The sequence below is a fragment of the Heterodontus francisci genome, chromosome 29 (assembly GCF_036365525.1).
Source record: "Heterodontus francisci isolate sHetFra1 chromosome 29, sHetFra1.hap1, whole genome shotgun sequence".
Classification (NCBI taxonomy): Eukaryota; Metazoa; Chordata; class Chondrichthyes; order Heterodontiformes; family Heterodontidae; genus Heterodontus; species Heterodontus francisci.
In genome coordinates, this window is record NC_090399.1 from 51,318,437 (window position 1) to 51,333,340 (window position 14,904).

General features: G+C 55.5%; 1 protein-coding gene across 1 annotated transcript in view; it reads left to right on the top strand.

Annotated features, from left to right (window-relative positions):
- Positions 1-14,904, top strand: part of LOC137346289 (stonustoxin subunit alpha-like) — a 209,582-nt gene that overhangs the window by 39,264 nt on the left and 155,414 nt on the right.

Here is a 14,904-nt window from a genome sequence, read left to right on the forward strand (position 1 = left end):
TAATCTCTCCTGCCCTATCACACACCTTCCCTTTTGTTCTTCTTCCCCCTCCCCTTTCACTTGTTCAAAACCTATTACATTTCCACCTTTTGCCAGTTCTCATGAAAGGTCACAGAACTGAAACATTAAGTCTGTTTCTCTCTCCACAGATGTTGCCAGACCTGCTGAGCACTTCCTGTTTTTATTTCACATTTCCAGCATCTGCAGTAGTTTGCTTTTATTTTAGTGAGGCCTGAATTATTCATTTGGTTAGTAATTAGTTGTGCTCATCCAGTCTTGGGGACACTGACTGACACAAATTTGCTTTTCCAAACCCTCAAGGTCTTGTTTAAAGCCTTTTAATAACACATCTTTGTTCTGTCTTGATAATAGAGCCTGGCTTCTATGTGAGTAAATTATTTCACAAAACATCTCACAGTTCAGTAATTCTGAGGAAAACAAGTTGTTTAACACTAACCCTGTTCTCAATGTCTCAAAATATGATGGTCAGGCCTACAGATTTCAGTTCTAAATCAATTGCTAAACTGAAAAGAAGCTAAAGCTTCTTTAAATTTAGATGAAACCTGCCTGAGTGTGGAGCTGCTGTGATAAATGTGGGCCCACTTGCTCTTTTCCATGGTGTCATGCCCATGTGATGTGCAGCATTTGAAATACAGAACCCAAACTGAAGAGTTATAAAAATTGACTTTTTCTTTAAAAGTGGACAATGTGTTGCATATGGCCACCAGAGGTCAAATGATCTGTCCCTGTATTTTCAAACTGTCTCACTATCTGGTAAGGACGAAAAGGATACTTTCCAAGCTAAGAGGTGTCAACTACACCCATCCTGAACCCATCAAAAACATTTTTGAATTGAATGGGTTCTTCTGAAACAAATAAGGTGTGAAGTAGCCATATCCTGGGCCATTGGCAGTCAGCACAGAGACAAGATGTGAGAGACTTTTGACTTTAAAAAGTAGCTCTCTGGAGAGAGAGGGACAGAACCTGAACAACATCACCAAAAGCTATTCCAATGACAGCTGATATCCTCAGCAAAAGCCAAAGAAGGTGCATCGCTGTGAGTTCTATACTTCAACTTGGTTAGCAAAGAACTGAAACAGATCACCAACTCCAGACTGAAATCTCAACCAACAAAAGAATCTACAAACAAACCTGGCCTGCAACTTTAAAAGAGACATTGACTTCCAAGAAGATTCAACAGGTTTACCGTGAACGCTGAAAACCTACCTCGCTTCAAACAACATACCTCTTTATCTATCTTTTCTTGTGTGTGTGAGTGGGTGGGTCAGTGTAGTTGTGCCAATTTTGGGAATGAATATCGCTCAATAGTTCTTCTTCTTTGGCCTCCTTGTCTCGAGAGACAATGGGTAAGCGCCTGGAGGTGGTCAGTGGTTTGTGAAGCAGTGCCTGGAGTGGCTATAAAGGCCAATTCTAGAGTGACAGACTCTTCCACAGGTACTACAGATAAAATTAGTTGTCAGGGCTCTCTCCTTGCGCTTCTGACTTTTTTTAATACAAAAGCAGGGATATAATGCTGGAACTGTATAAAACGCTGGTTCGACCACAGTTGGAGTATTGCATACAATTCTGGTCGCCGCATTACATGAAAGACATAGTTGCTCTGGAGAGAGTGCAGAGGAGATTTACAAGAATATTGCCAGGGCTTGAAATTTGCAGCTATGAGGAAAGATTGGATAGGCTCGGGTTGTTTTCGTTAGAGCAGGGGAGGCTAAGGTGTACAAAATTATGAGGGGCCTAGATAGAGTTGACAGTAAGGACCTGTTTCCCCTAGCAGAGAGGTCAATTAGCAGGGGGCACAGATTTAAGGTGATTAGTAGAAGGATTAGTGGGGACATGTGGAAACACTTTTTCAAACAGAGGGTGGTGGGTCTCCAGAATTCACTGCCGTGAATGCTGGAGGAGGCAGAACCCCCTCAATTCTTTTAAAAGACACCTGGACACGCACCTGAAGTGCTGTGACCTTCAGGGGTATGGACCAGGTGCTGGAAGGTGGAATTAGATTGGACAGCTAGCTTTTTGGTCGGCACGACCACAACGGGCTGAATGGCCTCCTTCTGTGCTGTAATGTTTCTATGGTTCTAAGGTTCTAGTTTCTGGTTATGTTGTCCTGGTGTGTGAACATTTTAAACTGTATCTTAAAGTATACAAAATATAGAGCCTTTTCCGCCATTGGGGAAATATTCACTAGTACAGTGATTAATTTGACAAGACTAACAAGAAAAATAAATGCAACAGATCTTTAGGAGAACGAAGAGGCTATTATGCACAAGTCTGTCAGTTTTGAAAGATCAGTTAGGTTGTGACCTGCTTGCCACTTTTTTTCCCATTGAGCATGCTGTGGTCAGTTCATCAGTTTCTCTGTGTTCGCTCAGGTTATGATCAGTGGGTCAGTTTCTAGGAGCTCAAGGATTTCGTGATGAGTTGTTTGCATTTTGCCTGCTCAGTAAGTTTGTTCTCAGTTTATCAACTTGCCATTACTCAGTCACGTTGTGGTTCCTTGGTCAGTTTCTGAGGATAGGTTAGATTGTGGTTAGTTACAAATTTCTGTTTGTTTTCATTCAGATTGTGGTAATTGTGCAGCTTCTGCTTGCTAGGTCAGTATGCAGTCAGTTGGTCAGTGTTTTGTTGCTGTGTCAGGTTGTGGTCAGTGTTTTCAATTTCTGTGTGCTCAGCCAGTTTGTGGTCAATTGATCGGCATTCAGGTGCTTTATCAGGTTTGAGCATTTGGTCAGTGCCTGGGTCGTAGTTCAAGTTGAGTTTTGCTGATAAGGTGCGCTGTCCTTAGTCAGGCTATGGTCAGCTGGCCACTTTATCAATTTTGGGGTTCTCGCTCAGATTGTGATCAGTTATTTATATCCTGGATGATTGGTCAGGTTGTGTTCATATTTTGCATTTCTGCTTGCCCTTTCAAATTGTGCGAATCGTTCAGTTTGATCAGTGTTCATTCTCTTGTTCTCTGTAAGTTTGCAGACAACTGTCCATTTTTGTTCAGTCGGTCAATTTCTCTTTCTCATTCAGATTGAGGTCAGTTTATTAGTTTCTGGATGCTCGCCCATGTTATGGTCATTTGATTCGTTTCTAGGCGCTCAATCATTTTTGGTCAGTTGATCACATTCTGGGTTCTCGGCCATCTGGTGATCTACTGGTCAAGTTCAGGCCATTCGGGCCGATAGGTGTCTATTGGTCAGTTCTTTGGCGCTTAGCCATATTGTGGTCTCGATGTTTTACTAATAACATCTCCAAATAAGAGTGTTCTGGGCAGGTGGGGAAATGGCGTGGGTGACTTCCACTTTTCACCTCCTAACTGACTGCAGATAGTGCTTTTTAAAAAATAAAATGTTGTTTAGTCCCTGCGTGTTTTTGTTTGCCAAATAAACAGACAGAGACAGGTTTTCTTTGTAGGTTTAAAAAAGGAAAACTTAGTTTTTATTTAAACAGCAAAACCTGAATTAATTGCAAACTTTACCCAATCACACCTTCACACTCAATAAGGATAGATAGAAGGAAAAGGGTAAGACATGATTAATGTCTCAAGTGATTTAAGAATTTGTGGTTTACAGAAACCAGTTGAACCTTCTTGGGAGGAAAGTCTTTTCAAAACTAAGGGCCTGGAATTTGCAAGTCTTGAACTTGCTGAGGTGTTGTATAGTCTAGTGGTTAAAACCTCAGTCCGGAGACAGTGATGGAACTTCCTGGTTTAGTTCCGCAAGTGGGGAGTTTCTTTTTAGAAAAAAACAAAAGTCACTTTATAAGTCCTCTGCTGCAGTAAGTTGAAGTTGTATCAGCAGCAGGGCTTTTTTTTATTTCCAAAATAAACTTTATTCATAAAATCTGTAAAAAATACATTACAAAACAGTTCCAAAAAGCACAAAGTCAAACAACACAAAGAGTGCAAACGAGATCAGTTTCCTTCAATACAGGAGTGAGTTGCCTCACAGCCCTTCCATTTCATTTTACATGCTATGTACATTTACAGCAAACAAATATGTTCTGGCGACAGTTCGAGGGATTTTCCATGGATCCAGCCCCTCAATTCACCTTGGTTGGGGGGGAACCTGACACAGTGGTCTTTCCCCATTGAGCCTTTTCCACAGCTGCCCCTAGCTTTAGTGCGTCCCTCAGCACGTAGTCCTGGACCTTGGAATGTGCCAGTCTGCAACATTCGGTGTTGGACAACTCAGCGCTGGAAGACCAGCAAGTTTCGGGCAGACCAAAGGGCATCTTTCACCGAATTGATAGTCCTCTTAGCCGAGCTGATCGCACAGCCTTTTGCTGGACTGTGGCTTTCGGTGTCTTCTTTGGCTGATCTCCCCTCTCTCTCCAGAAGGCTACCTTTTGAGGGAAAAAAACCCCTCAAGTTTGATTTTCGGTCAGGTGACGAAGAATTAATTCCCCCTGTGGTGACCATTCAATGCTCCAGGATATGGGAGCTATGGTTGCATGATGGCCTCTGATTGTTGTCCATTTTGATGAAGTGGTGTTCTTCACACCCATTGTGGTGACCGTGACCACGGAGACAGGCTGTCTACAAAAATTCCTTATTAGCTCATGCCTTTCGATAACAGTCATCAATATGTAATGAGCTCCTTTCAATTTCAGTGGGTTCTCCCCAAAGCCATTCAGATGAGGTTAATGAGTATTAACTTCAGCAAATAAACATGTATATTTGCAGTGCAAGAGTGAGATGTTGTGGTACTGGGGGGGGGGAGGGGGGGAGAGTATCACCTGACCTCCTGTTCCATTTTGTTCCATAGTTAAGTGCCACAATTGTGTTTTGCTTTTTCATTTCATAATTTCTCCAGTTCATTTTTTATATTTCATCGCAGCTTCTTCTGTGAGCATGACAACAGAGAAGTAATAAATAATTCTTTGTGCTTTTTCCTCAATGAAATGAACATTGTGTATGTTGTTTAGTATATTAATTACAATTTTGGAGAGGATAATAATCAAAGCTATCTTAGAAACTATAAAATGTGCCACAAGGGAGTAACATCTATTTTTATGGCAGCATGGTAAATGTTCACAAGAGACAGTGGGCTAGATTTTTGCCCACTCACTCAACCTTTCTATATCAGTCTGCAACCTCATGTCCTCTTCACAACATACTTTCCTACCTATCTTTGTGCCATCTGCAAATTTAGCTACCATGCCATCGCTCCCCTCAGCTAAGTGATGGATATAATTTGTAAAAAGTTGAGGACCCAGCACTGACCCCTGCGGATCTCCACTTGTCACATCCTGTCAATCAGAAAAGGACCCGTTTAACAGGACTTGACAGCGTAGATGCAGGAAGGATGTTCCCGATGGTGGGGGAGTCCAGAACCTGGGGTCATAGTCTAAGGACACGGGATCAACCTTTCTGGACTGAGATGATATAGCTCTTGCGTGTAAAGGGATCAAAGGGTATGGGGCGAAAGCAGGAACAGGTTACTGAGTTGGATGATCAGCCATGATCATAATGAATGGCGGAGCAGGCTCAAAGGGCCGAATGGCCTACTCCTGCTCCTATTTTCTATGCATACTCTCGAAGAGGGAGGACCTGTGGCATGGGGAGGAATGGGGAAGACCTAAGGGATGGGGAGGGAGGAGGAAGGATCTGAAGGATGGGGATTGAGGGGGAGGACCTCTGGGATGGGGAGGAAGGGGGAGGATCTGTGGGATGGGGAGGGAGGGAGGGGTAGGATCTGTGGGATGGGGAGGTAGGGGGAGGATCTGTGTGATGGGGAGGGAGGGGGAGGATCTGTGGGATGGGGTGGGAGGGAGGGGGAGGATCTGTGGGATGGGGAGGTAGGGGGAGGATCTGTGGGATGGGGAGGTAGGGAGAAGGATCTGTGGGATGGAGAGGGAGGATCTGTGGGATGGGGAGGGAGGGAGGGGGAGGATCTGTGGGATGGGGAGGTAGGGGGAGGATCTGTGGGATGGGGAGGGAGGGAGGGGGGAGGATCTGTGGGATGGGGAGGGAGTGAGGGGGAGGATCTGTGGGATGGGGAGGTAGGGGGAGGATCTGTGGGATGGGGAGGGAGGGGGAGGATCTGTGGGATGGGGAGGGAGGGAGGGGGAGGATCTGTGGGATGGGGAGGTAGGGGGAGGATCTGTGGGATGGGGAGGTAGGGGGAGGATCTGTGGGATGGGGAGGTAGGGAGAAGGATCTGTGGGATGGGGAGGTAGGGAGAAGGATCTGTGGGATGGAGAGGGAGGGGGAGGATCAGTGGGATGGGGAGGGAGGGGGAGGATCAGTGGGATGGGGGGGAGGGAGAGAGGGGTAGGATCTGTGTGATGGGGAGGGAGAAGGATCTGTGGGATGGGGCGGTAGGGGGAGGATCTGTGGGATGAGGAGGGAGGGAGAAGGATCTGTGGGATGGAGAGGGAGGATCAGTGGGATGGGGAGGGAGGGAGGGGGAGGATCTGTGGGATGGGGCGGGAGAAGGATCTGTGGGATGGGGAAGAAGGGAGCGGTAGGATCTTTGGGATGAGGAAGGAGGGAGGGGTAGGATCTGTGGGATGGGATGGGGAGGGGGAGGATCTGTGGGATGGGGAATGAGGGAGGGGGAGGATCTGTGGGATGGGGAAGAAGGGAGGGGGAGGATCTGTGGGATGGGGAAGGAGTGAGGGAGAGGATCTGTGGGATGGGGAGGGAGTGAGGGGGAGGATCTGTGGGATGGGGAGGGAGTGAGGGGGAGGATCTGTGGGATGGGGATGGAGTGAGGTGGAGGATCTGTGGGATGGGAAGGGAGTGAGGGGGAGGATCTGTGGGATGGGGAGGGAGTGAGGTGGAGGATCTGTGGGATGGGGAGGGAGTGAGGGGAAGGATCTGTGGGATGGGGAGGTAGGGGGAGGATCTGTGGGATGGGGAGGGAGTGAGGTGGAGGATCTGTGGGATGGGGATGGAGTGAGGTGGAGGATCTGTGGGATGGGAAGGGAGTGAGGGGGAGGATCTGTGGGATGGGGAGGGAGTGAGGTGGAGGATCTGTGGGATGGGGAGGGAGTGAGGGGAAGGATCTGTGGGATGGGGAGGTAGGGGGAGGATCTGTGGGATGGGGAGGGAGGGGGAGGATCTGTGGGATGGGGAGGGAGGGAGGGGGAGGATCTGTGGGATGGGGAGGGAGGGGGAGGATCTGTGGGATGGGGAGGTAGGGAGACGGATCTGTGGGATGGAGAGGGAGGGGGAGGATCAGTGGGATGGGGAGGGAGGGGGAGGATCAGTGGGATGGGGAGGGAGGGAGGGGTAGGATCTGTGGGATGGGGAGGGAGAAGGATCTGTGGGATGGGGCGGTAGGGGGAGGATCTGTGGGATGAGGAGGGAGGGGGAGGATCTGTGGGATGGGGAGGGAGGGAGGGGGAGGATCTGTGGGATGGGGAGGTAGGGGGAGGATCTGTGGGATGGGGAGGTAGGGAGAAGGATCTGTGGGATGGAGAGGGAGGGGGAGGATCAGTGGGATGGGGAGGGAGGGGGAGGATCAGTGGGATGGGGAGGGAGGGAGGGGTAGGATCTGTGAGATGGGGAGGGAGAAGGATCTGTGGGATGGGGCGGTAGGGGGAGGATCTGTGGGATGAGGAGGGAGGGAGAAGGATCTGTGGGATGGAGAGGGAGGATTAGTGGGATGGGGAGGGAGGGAGGGGTAGGATCTGTGGGATGGGGCGGGAGAAGGATCTGTGGGATGGGGAAGAAGGGAGCGGTAGGATCTTTAGGATGAGGATGAGGGAGGGGTAGGATCTGTGGGATGGGATGGGGAGGGGGAGGATCTGTGGGATGGGGAAGGAGGGAGGGGGAGGATCTGTGGTATGGGGAAGAAGGGAGGGAGAGGATCTGTGGGATGGGGAAGGAGTGAGGGTGAGGTTCTGTGGGATGGGGAGGGAGTGAGGGGGAGGATCTGTGGGATGGGGAGGGAGTGAGGGGGAGGATCTGTGGGATGGGGAGGGAGTGAGGTGGAGGATCTGTGGGATGGGGAGGGAGTGAGGGGGAGGATCTCTGGGATGGGGAGGGAGTGAGGGGGAGGATCTGTGGGATGGGGAGGGAGTGAGGTGGAGGATCTGTGGGATAGGGAAGGAGGGAGTGAGGGGGAGGATCTGTGGGATGGGGAGGGAGTGAGGTGAGGATCTGTGAGATAGGGAAGGAGGGAGTGAGGTGGAGGATCTGTGGGATGGGGAGGGAGTGAGGGGGAGGATCTGTGGGATGGGGAGGGAGTGAGGGGGAGGATCTGTGGGATAGGGAAGGAGGGAGTGAGGGGGAGGATCTGTGGGATGGGGAGGGAGTGAGGTGGAGGATCTGTGGGATGGGGAGGGAGTGAGGTGGAGGATCTGTGGGATGGGGATGGAGTGAGGTGGAGGATCTGTGGGATGGGGAGGGAGGGGTAGGATCTGTGGGATGGGGAGGGAGTGAGGTGGAGGATCTGTGGGATGGGGAGGGAGGGGTAGGATCTGTGGGATGGGGAGGGAGTGAGGGAGAGGATCTGTGGGATGGGGAAGGAGTGAGGGAGAGGATCTGTGGGATAGGGAAGGAGGGAGTGAGGGGGAGGATCTGTGGGATAGGGAAGGAGGGAGTGAGGGGGAGGATCTGTGGGATGGGGAAGGAGGGAGTGAGGGGGAGGATCTGTGGGATGGGGAGGGAGTGAGGGGGAGGATCTGTGGGATGGGGAGGGAGTGAGGGGGAGGATCTGTGGGAGAGGGAAGGAGGGAGTGAGGGGGAGGATCTGTGGGATGGGGAGGGAGTGAGGTGGAGGATCTGTGGGATGGGGAGGGAGTGAGGGGGAGGATCTGTGGGATGGGGAGGGAGTGAGGGGGAGGATCTGTGGGATGGGGAGTGAGGGGGAGGATCTGTGGGATGGGGAGGGAGTGAGGGGGAGGATCTGTGGGATGGGGAAGGAGGGAGTGAGGGGGAGGATCTGTGGGATGGGGAGGGAGTGAGGTGGAGGATCTGTGGGATGGGGAGGGAGTGAGGTGGAGGATCTGTGGGATGGGGAGGGAGTGAGGTGGAGGATCTGTGGGATAGGGAAGGAGGGAGTGAGGCGGAGGATCTGTGGGATGGGGAGGGAGTGAGGGGGAGGATCTGTGGGATGGGGAGGGAGTGAGGGGGAGGATCTGTGGGATGGGGAGGGAGTGAGGTGGAGGATCTGTGGGATGGGGAGGGAGTGAGGGGGAGGATCTGTGGGATGGGGAGGGAGTGAGGGGGAGGATCTGTGGGATAGGGAAGGAGGGAGTGAGGGGGAGGATCTGTGGGATGGGGAGGGAGTGAGGTGGAGGATCTGTGGGATGGGGAGGGAGTGAGGTGGAGGATCTGTGGGATGGGGATGGAGTGAGGGGGAGGATCTGTGGGATGGGGAGGGAGTGAGGGGGAGGATCTGTGGGATGGGGAGGGAGTGAGGGGTAGGATCTGTGGGATGGGGAGGGAGTGAGGGAGAGGATCTGTGGGATGGGGAGGGAGTGAGGGGGAGGATCTGTGGGATGGGGAGGGAGTGAGGGGGAGGATCTGTGGGATGGGGAGGGAGTGAGGTGGAGGATCTGTGGGATGGGGAGGGAGTGAGGGGGAGGATCTGTGGGATGGGGAGGGAGTGAGGGGGAGGATCTGTGGGATGGGGAGGGAGTGAGGGGGAGGATCTGTGGGATGGGGAGGGAGTGAGGGAGAGGATCTGTGGGATGGGGAGGGAGTGAGGTGGAGGATCTGTGGGATGGGGAGGGAGTGAGGTGGAGGATCTGTGGGATGGGGAGGGAGTGAGGTGGAGGATCTGTGGGATGGGGAGGGAGTGAGGTGGATGATCTGTGGGATGGGGAGGGAGTGAGGGGGAGGATCTGTGGGATGGGGAGGGAGTGAGGGGGAGGATCTGTGGGATGGGGAGGGAGTGAGGGGGAGGATCTGTGGGATGGGGAGGGAGTGAGGGGGAGGATCTGTGGGATGGGGAGGGAGTGAGGGGGAGGATCTGTGGGATGGGGAGGGAGTGAGGGGGAGGATCTGTGGGATGGGGAGGGAGTGAGGGGGAGGATCTGTGGGATGGGGAGGGAGTGAGGGAGAGGATCTGTGGGATAGGGAAGGAGGGAGTGAGGGGGAGGATCTGTGGGATAGGGAAGGAGGGAGTGAGGGGGAGGATCTGTGGGATGGGGAGGGAGTGAGGGGGAGGATCTGTGGGATGGGGAGGGAGTGAGGTGGAGGATCTGTGGGATGGGGAGGGAGTGAGGTGGAGGATCTGTGGGATGGGGAGGGAGTGAGGTGGAGGATCTGTGGGATGGGGAGGGAGTGAGGGGGAGGATCTGTGGGATGGGGAGGGAGTGAGGTGGAGGATCTGTGGGATGGGGAGGGAGGGGGAGGATCTGTGGGATGGGGAGGGAGTGAGGTGGAGGATCTGTGGGATGGGGATGGAGTGAGGTGGAGGATCTGTGGGATGGGGAGGGAGTGAGGGGGAGGATCTGTGGGATAGGGAAGGAGGGAGTGAGGGGGAGGATCTGTGGGATGGGGAGGGAGTGAGGGGGAGGATCTGTGGGATGGGGAGGGAGTGAGGGGGAGGATCTGTGGGATGGGGATGGAGTGAGATGGAGGATCTGTGGGATGGGGAGGGAGTGAGGGGGAGGATCTGTGGGATGGGGAGGGAGTGAGGGGGAGGATCTGTGGGATGGGGAGGGAGTGAGGGGGAGGATCTGTTCGGATGGGGAGGGAGTGAGGGGGAGGATCTGTGGGAGAGGGAAGGAGGGAGTGAGGGGGAGGATCTGTGGGATGGGGAGGGAGTGAGGTGGAGGATCTGTGGGATGGGGAGGGAGTGAGGGGGAGGATCTGTGGGATGGGGAGGGAGTGAGGGGGAGGATCTGTGGGATGGGGAGTGAGGGGGAGGATCTGTGGGATGGGGAGGGAGTGAGGGGGAGGATCTGTGGGATGGGGAAGGAGGGAGTGAGGGGGAGGATCTGTGGGATGGGGAGGGAGTGAGGTGGAGGATCTGTGGGATGGGGAGGGAGTGAGGTGGAGGATCTGTGAGATGGGGAGGGAGTGAGGTGGAGGATCTGTGGGATAGGGAAGGAGGGAGTGAGGCGGAGGATCTGTGGGATGGGGAGGGAGTGAGGTGGAGGATCTGTGGGATGGGGAGGGAGTGAGGGAGAGGATCTGTGGGATGGGGAGGGAGTGAGGTGGAGGATCTGTGGGATGGGGAGGGAGTGAGGGGGAGGATCTGTGGGATGGGGAGGGAGTGAGGGGGAGGATCTGTGGGATAGGGAAGGAGGGAGTGAGGGGGAGGATCTGTGGGATGGGGAGGGAGTGAGGTGGAGGATCTGTGGGATGGGGAGGGAGTGAGGTGGAGGATCTGTGGGATGGGGATGGAGTGAGGGGGAGGATCTGTGGGATGGGGAGGGAGTGAGGGGGAGGATCTGTGGGATGGGGAGGGAGTGAGGGGTAGGATCTGTGGGATGGGGAGGGAGTGAGGGGGAGGATCTGTGGGATGGGGAGGGAGTGAGGTGGATGATCTGTGGGATGGGGAGGGAGTGAGGGGGAGGATCTGTGGGATGGGGAGGGAGTGAGGGGGAGGATCTGTGGGATGGGGAGGGAGTGAGGGGGAGGATCTGTGGGATGGGGAGGGAGTGAGGGGGAGGATCTGTGGGATGGGGAGGGAGTGAGGGGGAGGATCTGTGGGATGGGGAGGGAGTGAGGGAGAGGATCTGTGGGATAGGGAAGGAGGGAGTGAGGGGGAGGATCTGTGGGATAGGGAAGGAGGGAGTGAGGGGGAGGATCTGTGGGATGGGGAGGGAGTGAGGGGGAGGATCTGTGGGATGGGGAGGGAGTGAGGTGGAGGATCTGTGGGATGGGGAGGGAGTGAGGTGGAGGATCTGTGGGATGGGGAGGGAGTGAGGTGGAGGATCTGTGGGATGGGGAGGGAGTGAGGTGGAGGATCTGTGGGATGGGGAGGGAGTGAGGGGGAGGATCTGTGGGATGGGGAGGGAGTGAGGTGGAGGATCTGTGGGATGGGGAGGGAGGGGGAGGATCTGTGGGATGGGGAGGGAGTGAGGTGGAGGATCTGTGGGATGGGGATGGAGTGAGGTGGAGGATCTGTGGGATGGGGAGGGAGTGAGGGGGAGGATCTGTGGGATGGGGAGGGAGTGAGGGGGAGGATCTGTGGGATGGGGATGGAGTGAGATGGAGGATCTGTGGGATGGGGAGGGTGTGAGGGGGAGGATCTGTGGGATGGGGAGGGAGTGAGGGGGAGGATCTGTGGGATGGGGAGGGAGTGAGGGGGAGGATCTGTGGGATGGGGAGGGAGTGAGGGGGAGGATCTGTGGGATGGGGAGGGAGTGAGGGAGATGATCTGTGGGATGGGGATGGAGTGAGGGGGAGGATCTGTGGGATGGGGATGGGGTGAGGGGGAGGATCTGTGGGATGGGGAGGGAGTGAGGGGGAGGATCTGTGGGATGGGGAGGGAGTGAGGTGGAGGATCTGTGGGATGGGGAGGGAGTGAGGTGGAGGATCTGTGGGATGGGGAGGGAGGGGGAAGATCTGTGGGATGGGGAGGGAGTGAGGTGGAGGATCTGTGGGATGGGGATGGAGTGAGGTGGAGGATCTGTGGGATGGGGAGGGAGTGAGGGGGAGGATCTGTGGGATAGGGAAGGAGGGAGTGAGGGGGAGGATCTGTGGGATGGGGAGGGAGTGAGGGGGAGGATCTGTGGGATGGGGAGGGAGTGAGGGGGAGGATCTGTGGGATGGGGATGGAGTGAGATGGAGGATCTGTGGGATGGGGAGGGAGTGAGGGGGAGGATCTGTGGGATGGGGAGGGAGTGAGGGGGAGGATCTGTGGGATGGGGAGGGAGTGAGGGGGAGGATCTGTGGGATGGGGAGGGAGTGAGGGGGAGGATCTGTGGGATGGGGATGGAGTGAGGGGGAGGATCTGTGGGATGGGGAGGGAGTGAGGGAGAGGATCTGTGGGATGGGGATGGAGTGAGGGGGAGGATCTGTGGGATGGGGATGGAGTGAGGGGGAGGATCTGTGGGATGGGGAGGGAGTGAGGGGGAGGATCTGTGGGATGGGGAGGGAGTGAGGTGGAGGATCTGTGGGATGGGGATGGAGTGAGGGGGAGGATCTGTGGGATGGGGAGGGAGTGAGGGGGAGGATCTGTGGGATGGGGAGGGAGTGAGGGGGAGGATCTGTGGGATGGGGATGGAGTGAGGGGGAGGATCTGTGGGATGGGGAGGGAGTGAGGGGGAGGATCTGTGGGATGGGGAGGGAGAATGTGGGATGGGGAGGGAGTGAGGTGGAGGATCTGTGGGATGGGGAGGGAGTGAGGTGGAGGATCTGTGGGATAGGGAAGGAGGGAGTGAGGGGGAGGATCTGTGGGATGGGGAGGGAGTGAGGGGGAGGATCTGTGGGATGGGGAGGGAGTGAGGTGGAGGATCTGTGGGATGGGGAGGGAGTGAGGGGGAGGATCTGTGGGATGGGAAGGGAGTGAGGGGGAGGATCTGTGGGATAGGGAAGGAGGGAGTGAGGTGGAGGATCTGTGGGATGGGGAGGGAGTGAGGGGGAGGATCTGTGGGATGGGGAGGGAGTGAGGGGGAGGATCTGTGGGATGGGAAGGGAGTGAGGGGGAGGATCTGTGGGATGGGGAGGGAGTGAGGGGGAGGATCTGTGGGATGGGGAGGGAGTGAGGGGGAGGATCTGTGGGATGGGGAGGGAGTGAGGGGGAGGATCTGTGGGATGGGGAGGGAGTGAGGGGGAGGATCTGTGGGATGGGGAGGGAGTGAGGGGGAGGATCTGTGGGATGGGGAGGGAGTGAGGTGGAGGATCTGTGGGATGGGGAGGGAGTGAGGGGGAGGATCTGTGGGATGGGGAGGGAGTGAGGTGGAGGATCTGTGGGATGGGGAGGGAGTGAGGGGGAGGATCTGTGGGATGGGGAGGGAGTGAGGGGGAGGATCTGTGGGATGGGGAGGGAGTGAGGTGGAGGATCTGTGGGATGGGGAGGGAGTGAGGGGGAGGATCTGTGGGATGGGGAGGGAGTGAGGTGGAGGATCTGTGGGATGGGGAGGGAGTGAGGGGGAGGATCTGTGGGATGGGGAGGGAGTGAGGTGGAGGATCTGTGGGATGGGGAGGGAGAATGTGGGATGGGGAGGGAGTGAGGGGGAGGATCTGTGGGATGGGGAGGGAGTGAGGGGGAGGATCTGTGGGATGGGGAGGGAGTGAGGTGGAGGATCTGTGGGATGGGGAGGGAGTGAGGTGGAGGATCTGTGGGATGGGGAGGGAGTGAGGTGGATGATCTGTGGGATGGGGAGGGAGTGAGGGGGAGGATCTGTGGGATGGGGAGGGAGTGAGGTGGAGGATCTGTGGGATGGGGAGGGAGTGAGGTGGATGATCTGTGGGATGGGGAGGGAGTGAGGGGGAGGATCTGTGGGATGGGGAGGGAGTGAGGTGGAGGATCTGTGGGATGGGGAGGGAGTGAGGTGGAGGATCTGTGGGATGGGGAGGGAGTGAGGTGGATGATCTGTGGGATGGGGAGGGAGTGAGGGGGAGGATCTGTGGGATGGGGAGGGAGTGAGGTGGAGGATCTGTGGGATGGGGAGGGAGTGAGGGGGAGGATCTGTGGGATGGGGAGGGAGTGAGGCGGAGGATCTGTGGGATGGGGAGGGAGTGAGGTGGATGATCTGTGGGATGGGGAGGGAGTGAGGGGGAGGATCTGTGGGATGGGGAGGGAGTGAGGTGGAGGATCTGTGGGATGGGGAGGGAGTGAGGTGGAGGATCTGTGGGATGGGGAGGGAGTGAGGTGGAGGATCTGTGGGATGGGGAGGGAGTGAGGTGGAGGATCTGTGGGATGGGGAGGGAGTGAGGTGGAGGATCTGTGGGATGGGGAGGGAGTGAGGTGGAGGATCTGTGGGATGGGGAGGGAGTGAGGGGGAGGATCTGTGGGATAGGGAAGGAGGGAGTGAGGTGGA